Source organism: Coenobita brevimanus, chromosome 91 (genome assembly GCF_032717465.1).
Source record: "Coenobita brevimanus isolate Jiangsu-jjx chromosome 91, ASM3271746v2, whole genome shotgun sequence".
In the NCBI taxonomy this organism is placed as follows: Eukaryota; Metazoa; Arthropoda; class Malacostraca; order Decapoda; family Coenobitidae; genus Coenobita; species Coenobita brevimanus.
The window spans coordinates 22,030,321-22,038,112 of record NC_137044.1 but is presented as its reverse complement, the minus strand read 5'-3'; positions in this window follow the sequence as shown (position 1 = coordinate 22,038,112).

The window sequence follows — 7,792 nt, the reverse complement described above, 5'->3', positions numbered from 1 at the left end:
GGCGACGGGAGACGAGTATTATTAGCTCATACTGTACTGTACATAAAAATACCATTTCCTATCAGTACAAACGAGTTTTAAGAAAAAACTTTACTTAGTCTATTGATTGTTTAACATCGTCATGCATTTCTGCAATTCTTTTGCACAAATCGACTGTAAATTAAGAATTAAATTCAAATTTTAGAGCTTGTGAAATGGGAGAAATGGGGTTCCCCCGAGCTATGCCCTGTATTGGACTATATAGCCCCGCTAGGGTTACAAGAGCGAGCTACCACTCCTGGCACGGCAGCCCGGGCGAGGGCTCTTCTGGAACTCGCATAATCCCCGATTACAGGTCCAATGCGCCGCTACCACTGTGCTACCGCGCCCCCCTTAGAGTTTGTGAGGGAGAAGGGAGGGAGGAGAGGGGCTGGTGTGTTGTGCCAGTTATGTAATGTGTGGTTTGTAGGATATTGCTAGCAGCATTTTCGTAACACCCACAGCTCATTCAGTGGAAAAACGTTAATATTGTAATGGCTGAGGAATTAGCCTCACTTTAAGTCAGGGAAGACTACTATTTATTACAATTTTTTCTGCTGCTGCAAGTAAACGTGGCGCCACTGGGTATCTCCACCTGTATTCCTCTCTCTGCAACACTGGCTTTTTACCATCGCAGGAATCCGTAAAAATAAACGATATCTGCATATTCTTGATTGCTGTAGCCGTACGTGGCATGCTGTTTCATGAACCCATTGAACAGCTGAACGCCGAGAAAACAGTATTTGAAGTGCGTGCCTGCGCCTGCAAATTTTCCCGTTCAAATGACACTGGGACGCAGGACTGCCAAGTCCTGGTCATCAGTCTCCGCTAAGTTTAGTCATGAAAACTTGCTAGAATGTCGCTAGATAGTAAACACTGCAAAACATCGCTAGAAAATACGATTAAATCTCTAGAATATCACCTAAAAATGGCATAAAATATCCAAAATGTAGCTAGATACTATGTTGTCAGATGTTAAGGAGTGCCGCTAGATAGAAGCAAAAAAATAGGTCTAGCTGCATAGTCGTTACAGTGGCAATCCTGTGTAATTTTTCTCACGTCAACATCATATGAAAGCATTGGTGCCACGTGTACTTGCAGCAGAAAAATTGTAATGAATAATAATATTACTCTTGACTTAGTGTGATGCTAGTCACTACCTATACCAATTTCTTTCCACTGAATGAGCTGTGGGTGTTATGATAATGCTGCTAGCAATATCCTACAAACCACACATTACATAACTGGCACAACCCACCACCCCTCTCCTCCCTCTCTTCTCCCTCACAAGCTCTAAAATTTGAATTTAATCCTTAATTTACAGTCGATTTGTGCAAAAGAATTGCAGAAATGCATAACGATGTTAAAGAATCAATAGACTAAGTAAAGTTTTTTCTTAAAACTCGTTTGTACTGACAGGAAATGGTATTTTTATGTACAGTACAGTATGAGCTAATAATACTCGTCTCCCGTCGCCCTGCGAAGCTCCCACCCAATGGCGCATGCTACCCACCAAACTTTAACACTTAAAAGCCGAATGCTGGGTACTGAACTGGGGTCGCAGAGAGTATATGTTATAGAACAAAATATACTCAAAATCGTATGATAGATCATTGGTGTAAGTTTTTGTCATACGTCGCGTTACACCCTGTATATATATATATATATATATATATATATATATATATATATATATATATATGGTAGGTGGGGGTGCCCATCATCCGCTCACTCAATGTAGAGGTGCCATATCATCTCCACACTGAGTGACAGCAAATGGTTTCCTGTCCCCAGGAAACCATTTACTACGCTGGATGGTAACCACATAACCGGGGTTTCTGGCAGGGTTAAGTGTCCCCCAGATTCCCCTATCCAAAATCACTTAATCATGGCAGTTGTTTCAGAGAGCCTAGGAGGGCCCAATACCTGCCCAGGGCCCCAACCAAATGGGCAGACTTGCGTGGCCATTTGGAATGTGAGAGGCGTGAATGAAGAGAGCAAGAGGGTGGAAGTGGTGAATGTGTTCAAGAGTGCGAGATATGCTGTGATGGCATTGTGTGAAACGAAGATGAAAGGGTGAGAAGTGGAAGAGTGGGAGGGTGTGAAATGTGTCAGATCGGGAATGAATGGGCAAGGAAGATGCAAGGAAGGAGTTGCTTTGTTGATGAATGAGGTGTGGCAGAGTGGAATGAGAGACTACAAATGTGTTAGCTCGAGATGTATGTATGTCAAGTTCAAGTTTGAGAAGGTGAAAGTTGCAGTGATTGTAGCATATGCACCATGTGAGGACAGGAGTGAGAGAGAAAGGTTTTGGGATGAGCTGGGTGAAGTAGTGGGAGAAATGCCCAGGAACTATAAAGTGATTGTGATAGGGGATATGAATGGAAGAGTAGGCACTGGTCCTTAGGATGACATAATGGGGTGCTATGGAGTACCAGGAGAAAATGATAATGGGAAAAGACTAAAGGATATGTGTCAGGAGAGGAGGTTGTGCATTTGTAACTCGTATTTCAAACACAGAGATGCACATAAATATACATGGTATAGAGGGAACGGGGATTGTGTTGAAAGAAGTCTGATTGATTACGTGCTTGTAGAGAGGTCGATGATGGGAATGGTTGCTGATATGAGGGCTGTGAGAGGACGATGTGGAGGTCTGTCAGATCATATGATTGTGGTATGCAAGATCAAACTGAAAGGAGTGAGGTGGATCAGGAGAGAGAGAGAAGCAGTCAGGGAGAAAGACTGAAAGCTGAGAAGCTGAGGATCAAAGAAATGGCAGATGAATACAGGAACAAAGTAGAGGATGAGTTAGAATTACTGAATTGGAATGAAATGGATCTGGACGGACTGTGGAATGCATATAGGGATTGCTTAGTTAGGAATGCTAAAGTTGTATGTGGTGTGGCAAGAGTAACAACAAAGAAGAAAGGTACGGCATGGTGGGATGTGGAGGTAAAGAGAGCGGTGGAGGAAAAGAGGAAGAAGTGGCTAAACAGGATAGGGGTTCAGCTGAAATAAGAACTGAATATGTTGAGTGCAAGAAGCACGTAAAGAGACTAGTGAAGAGGAAACAGAAGGAGGTAAATGAGGATCTAGGAAGAAAAACGAATGTGAACTACTCTGAAAATAGAAAGTTATTCTGGAAAGAGGTGCGGAAATGTTGAAGTGAAAGCGGTAAGAAATGGGATGGTGTGAAGGATGTAGGTGGTAAATTATTAACCCATGGAGATGAAGTAAGGACAAGATGGAAAGAATATTTTGAAAGCCTGATGAATGGGGATAGAGAGAGCAGAGCAGCTGTAAACATGATTGGTTTTGAGAATGTGCGGAGAAGGAATGCAGTGCCAGGAGACGTGACACTCACACAGGTGAAGAGTGCTGTCAAGTGACTGAAAAATGGGAAAGCAGCTGGGGTTGTTGAGGTGTATGCAGAGATGCTTAAATGTAGTGGAAAGAATGAAATGAAGTGCTTGTTGAAGATATGTAAGAAGGCATGGATGAGTGAAACTGTGCCTGCAGAGTGGAAAAAGGCTGTTATTGTACCCCTGTACAAAAATAAAGGTGAACGAAGTGAGTGCAAGAATTATCGTGGCATAAGCTTACTGAGTGTGGTAGGGAAGGTATATGGAAGAATTATTATAGAGAAAGTAAGAGAGATATCAGAAGTCCTAGTGAGTGATGAACAGGGTGGCTTTAGGAGTGGCAGAGGATGTGTGGACCAAATATTTGCAGTGAGACAGATTGTAGAGAAGACTTGTGAGAAGGACCATAAGGTGTTTATGGTATTCATGGATCTGGAAAAAGCATAAGACAAAGTGGACAGAGAAGGATTGTGGAAAGTTCTGCGCATGTACGGTGTAAAGGGTAAGTTGTTGGGTGCCGTCAAGAGTTTTTATGATGGTAGTGAAGCATGTGCCAGGGTTAATGGGCATCTAAGTGAATGGTTCACAATCAGTTTGGGCATGCAACAAGGTTGTGTGATGTCCCCATGGTTGTTCAATGTATATATGGATGGGGTGATGAGAGAAGTGAAAACACGAGTAATGGAGAGAGGGATGGCATTGGTAATGAATGGTGATGTATGGAATATCTCAAATTTGTTGTATGCTGATGATGCAGTACTGCTTGCAAGTACCGGACAAGAACTTGGTAGGCTAGTGCAGAGTTTTGCTGATGTCTGTAAGCGTCGTTTCTTGAGAGTAAATGTAGAAAAGTGTAAAGTGATGGTTATTGAGAAAGAAGGTGACTCCCAGTGCAATGCAACAGTGAATGGAGAGAGACTGGGATTGGTGAGATAGTTCAAATACCTGGGTACAGTGATAGAAAAGAGAGGAAAATGTGCAAAAGAAGTTGAAAGTAGAGTGACAAAAGGATGAGAAGTACCTGGTGCAATGAAGGCCTTGATAAGAAACACGAGGCTTACATGAAGGAGTGTTAGTGCCAACTTTAACATATGGATATGAGACTATGGTGTGGCATGAAAATGAAAAGTCAAGAGTAAGAGCAGTGGAGATGGGACTGCTGAGGAGTGTATGTGGAGTACAGAAGGTGGATAGCATACGAAATAATGTGATTCGTGAAAGATGCGGAGTGAGGAAGTCGGTGGACACCAGAACTGAAGAGAGTGTAGTGAGATGGTATGGTCATGTGGAGAGAATGGATAACAATAGAGTGGTGAAGAAGGTATATCTGAGTGAATTCGAAGGAGAGAGGAGGTGAGGTAGGCCAAGGAGAAGGCGGAGAGATATGGTGGATGAATGTGTGAGGAAGAGAGGTTTGGAAGTCGGTGAGGCTAGGGAACTGATAGGAGATCGAGCTGGCTGGATGAATTTTGTGAGGAGATATGCATGATCAGGGATTTTTGGCACCCCTTTTTAACGTGGCAGCGTCTGGATTGACTCTGTTGGATACGATATGTGAAGCTACAGAATGTGGTGAATGTTTTTGGCATATCCGATTAAGCCAGGATTCCGGGGGCTTGAATGATGATTGAATAGAAGTATGGCCCATTGGACTGGGCAATTTTGGGCTGTCTGGACATTGCTACTTCTCACCCTGCCCTTGGGTGGGAAAGGAGGTCAGGATGATGATGATGATGATGATGATATATATACTGTATATATATATATATATATATATATATATATATATATATATATATATATATATATGAGCCTTTGTGGTACAGTGGTAGAGTGTGCGTTTCGTACACTGGTGAACGAGGGTTCGCCTCCCGCTAGAGTTGTAAAAACTTTGGGAATCATTCACCGAGCTACTTGCTACTTTGGCGGACATAAGGGGTGCTGTGGTTGAACCAGTGTTGCATACTAGTATGCTTGCATCCAGTCGGCTTAAGGCGGGCCGATTACACTTGGTTCACAGTCTACACACACATCCAAAGACACTACAACACTACAATTACACATACAGGCATACATACAGTCTCTACCAGACAGCCTAAGCCAGCGGGTAGAGATACATTGGCTGTATCGTCCCTGCTTCGGCAGGGATAGGCCGGTCCCGCAGTGGACCTCAATGGCTGATGATGATGATAACGATATATATATATATATATAGCTCGACTCCTTAATCCCGCAAAGGGTGGCTGCAGACAAAACGCCTCCAAGTCGCTCTGTCACCCACCATTTGACTACCCTCCCCCCAACTTACTCCCTCCTCCCTCATATACCTCTCAACTCCATCCCTCCACCTCATCCTCGATCTTCCCCTTCCTCTGCCTCCCTGCACCTCACCTACATACACCCTCTTAGCCAGTCTTTCATTCTCCATTCTCTCCACATGTCCAAACCACCTCAGTGTATTTCTCCTAATCTTCTCAACCACATCCACATCCACCCCACAACGTTCTTTCACTTCTTCGTTCATCAACCTGTCTCTCCATGTCACTCCACATGCTCCTCTCAAGTAACTCATTTCCACTGCTCTCACTCTTGATTTGTTCCCCTCTTGCAAGGCCCATGCTTCTCTTCCATACGTCACGGTAGGGATCACAATACTATCATGCAGTGACTTTTTAATTTCCATACTCACCTCCCTATTTCTCATCACTGCTTTCAGCGAACCAACAACCTTCCTTCTCTGCTGTACCCTTTCAAACACTTCATCCCCCAAAGTTCCATCCTTACTCATCACGCTACCAAAGTACTTGAATGCACTCACATTCTCCATATCCTCACCATCCATCCTCAGTGTGCATTCTGTGATTTCATTCCTCTCAAACACCATAACTTCACTCTTGTTTACATTAACTTTCAGATTCCTCTTCCTACACACTGTCCCAAATTTATTCACCAAACCTTGCAACTCCCATTCATCTTCACTCAACAATACTGTATCATTAGCAAATAGCAACACCGGAATCTTCCAAAGCTCACCCTCATTCATTACAGCCACCCCCACATCCACTGCCCTACCTTGCACCTCCTTTACTACCCTATCCATGTATATATTAAACAGCCATGGAGACATCACACAACCCTGTTTCAGTCCCACATTGAGATCAAAGAACTCACTCAGTTCACCATCCACTCGCATCGTAGCCCTAACTCCTTCGTACATACAGGTACTCTTCACAGCACTCAACAATTTCCCCTCCACTCCACATACTCTCAATACCTTCCACATACCTTGTCTATCTATTCTGTCATAAGCTTTCTCGAAGTCCACGAAGGCAGCATACTCTTTTTTCCATTCTCAAGATACGTCTCCACTAAACATCTTAGAACAAATATCTGATCTACACACCCTCTTCCCTTCCTAAATCCCCCTTGTTCTTCTCCAACTAGCTCCTCTGTCATATGCCTAACCCTATCAATAAGTATTCTACCATATATATTTCCAGTCACACTAAGAAGGCAAATACCTCTATGGTTACCACATACTTCTCTCTCCCCTTTTCCTTTGTATAAAGGAACAGTTATACCTGATTTCCAGTCCTCCAGAACCCTTCCCTCTTCCCAAGCTAATGTACATAACTTCCATATCCAACCAGACCCAGTTATCTATCACCTTTGGTCGTTTTTGCTCCAGGACCTGGAGCGGTGGCGTCTTCGTCGTGGGTCTACCTCCCAGAGGCTGTCGAAGAGAAGAGGAGGACAGCATGGGGGCCAAACCACCGCAAATCCCCCCGGCCCCTCACGGGACTCGAGTACCTGGGGGTGGCTTCGGTCGCCCGGGCAAGTACCACATCTCCCAACACAACACACACAACAACACTGTTTTTTCTGCTCCGAGAAATGACTCCTGGGCTGTCATTTCTCGACGCCTTCTTCTAGCCGGGGACATTGAGAGCAATCCAGGACCCACGACAAATACATATGTCCAACATGCTGAAAACCTATCACGTCGAGCCGACAGACAAAGGGTTCAGTTCAGTGCAACTCCTGCAAGAACTGGACCCATTACACCTGCACAACACTTGCATCCAGAAAACATTACATAAACACCTGGACCTGCTCCTTATGCTCCTTCCCCCCACCCATCAACCCCCCTTCCAATCCTACTCCTACTTCCTTCACACCTCCACAGCCAAACCCACCGACCCTTCCCACACCATCCAGTCCCCCAACTCCTCCCATTCCAACCCATCCTAATCCACCTCAATCCTTACCTCCATCACAACCTCCTCCTACCCCTTCCCCTCCACCCACACCACCTCCCCCCCGTGCTGCAGCGGCCAACACACACCGCACACACAACATAAACATCCTTCAGTTGAACATAGATGGTATAAACACCAAAAAACAAGAAC